The sequence below is a fragment of the Orycteropus afer genome, unplaced genomic scaffold, assembly GCF_000298275.1.
Source record: "Orycteropus afer afer isolate SDZICR_OR568_19922 unplaced genomic scaffold, OryAfe1.0 scaffold00732, whole genome shotgun sequence".
NCBI lineage: Eukaryota > Metazoa > Chordata > Mammalia > Tubulidentata > Orycteropodidae > Orycteropus > Orycteropus afer.
Genome location: NW_006922319.1, coordinates 224,112 through 226,546, shown reverse-complemented (window position 1 = coordinate 226,546; position 2,435 = coordinate 224,112). Strand labels below are relative to the sequence as shown.

General features: G+C 40.7%; 1 protein-coding gene across 1 annotated transcript in view; it reads left to right on the top strand.

Moving 5' to 3' along the window:
• Nucleotides 1-2,435, top strand: part of LDAF1 (lipid droplet assembly factor 1) — an 18,647-nt gene that overhangs the window by 14,838 nt on the left and 1,374 nt on the right. The window lies entirely within an intron of this gene.

Sequence of the window (2,435 nt, the reverse complement as noted above, 5' to 3'; positions counted from 1 at the left end):
GCCCCAGGAGCCCTGAGCTCCACACATCTGCCTACCTGTCCTGTCCAGGGCCCGCCCTTGAATAAAGCCACCCCAGAAGCCCCAGGTGCCACGCTCCCGCTTACCTGTCCTGTCCAGGGACCAGCCTTGAATAAAGCCGCCCCAAAATTCCCAAATGCCACCTGCCCACCTACCTGTCCTGTCCAGGGCCCAGCATTGTTTTCAATTGTGAAAATCCTTTTAATGTCTGCTTTAATAGGACTTGCTGTCCTCAAGTCAATTCCAACTCAGAGTGACCCTATAGACAGAGTAGATCTGCCCCATAGGGTTACCAAGGCTATAAGTCTTTATTGATCAGATTGCCTCATTGTTCTCGCATGGTAGGAAATTACTACAGTGAGGTTGAATAACCAGCCTTGCATTAAACAGCTGAATTCTCACTTCATCATTCTGTTGTGAAGGAGACCCAGCTGCAAATGTGTAGTTGGAACAGGGATGGAAAGCTTTGTCAGATGATTATGGATATTCTTCTTTGATAACACACCAAAAATGGACTAGTGATACTTTCCCAAAGATTAGTTGAAATACAAAATCTGAAACCATATCAGTGAACTTTTTGTTCTCTGTTACATTAAAATCCTCTGGTCTGTGTTACTTTGTTCTATAGTGGTTAAAGCATTTGGCTGCTAACCAGAAGGTCAGCAGTACAAACCCACCAGCCACTGCTCAGGAGAAAGATGAGGCCATTCCCTTCTGTAAAAGTTATAGACTTGGAAACCGTATGAGGCAGTTCTACTCTGCTCTGTAGGATTGCTATGAGTTGGAATTGACTTGTTGGCAGTGGGTTGGGTGTGTCTTGCACTTTAAATGGATCATTTACCATGTGTCATTTCATAACATAATGTATTGGTCATTTGGTGAATAATTGGATTGCTGAGTCATGCAGATGTACGGTGGAAAACTCCTTTATTGTCTTGTGAGAGAATGAGTGGAAAAGGCATGTAATGTCTTAGTGGTTATGAAAATGGTTTTCACCTGAGAACCACTGCACTAGTGACAGCTCTTAAGACTCAAGAAACAGATAATTGTCACCTTAAATGATCCAAAGCACAGTGAGAAAAAAGAGAAATGATCCAGTTTATTTCATGATGCAAATGGGATTTTGACCATAAAACCTAAAAGATAACACAACTAAATTCTTAGAAAAGGAAAAAACAAAACTATAATGTATCCTTAACTATGAAAATTGACTAAACAGTCTTTTGAAAAAAATATGTTGACTTGTCTCTTGTGAAGATAAATTTGCCTTTGAGAAGGAAAGACTGCTGCTTTGTTCCAGGGGTCTGTGGTCTAGATCAAAGTGGATAGCTAGGACAGACAGTCTACTTACAGAGCCACCCACATCATTTATTCCCTGTCACACTTAGTTTCTCAAAGCAGCTGGAGCATTCCTATCCTCCTCACATCTATATTTAAAAAGAGATGAAGTTTCCGTCTTAGTTTTTTTGTTATCAGGTAGTAATGTTTTGGGCAGCAAGTAATGAAAAACCAAAGTAGATATTAAAAAAAAAAACTCACTGCCATCAAGTTGATTCCAACTCATAGCAAACCCCATTGGGTTTCTGAGGCTGTAAATCTTTATGGAAGCAGGCTGCCTTATCTTTCTTCCATGGAGCAGCTGGTGGGTTCAAACTGCCAACCTTTTGGTTAGCAGCCAAATCCCTTAACTACTACACCATCAGAGCGCCTTAGTAGTTTAAACAAGTAGGAATTTATTTGTGTTATATAACAAAAAGCTGTCAAGTATTACTCAGCCATAAAGAGAAATGAAGTCCTGACATATGCTACGTGAATGAACCTTGAGAACATTATACTGAGTGAAATAAGTAGTCAACTGTTATATAACGTATAACAGGACAACTGTTACATGATCCCACTTATATGAAATATCTAGAGTAGGCATGTATGTAGAGATCAGAGTTTATTACTAGATACCAGGAATAGACAAAGGAGCTCTGGTAGCACAGTGGTTAAGCACTCAGCTGTTAACTAAAAGGTCAGCAGTTCGAGCTCAGCAGCCAGTCCATGGGAGAAAAAAACCTGTGATCTGCTTCTGTAAAGATTATAACCTCGGAAACACTATAGAGCAGTTCTTCTCTGCCCTGTGGGGTAGCTGTGAACCAAAATCTACTGACAGCTCACATCAACACCAGGGATGGGTGGGAGGGGAGGAGAAAGGGAGACTTGCTGCTTCGGGAACACTGAGATTCTGTTAAGGATGATGGGAGAATTTGGAAATGGATAACGGTGACAGTTGAACATAATGCATTCAGTACAGTTCACTGAGTTGTACACGTGAAGAAGAGTGTTGAAATAGCGAATGTTTTGTTGCATATATATTTACCACAGTTTAAAAACAAACACACACCCATTAAACTCATGTTGGGCAAAATGCT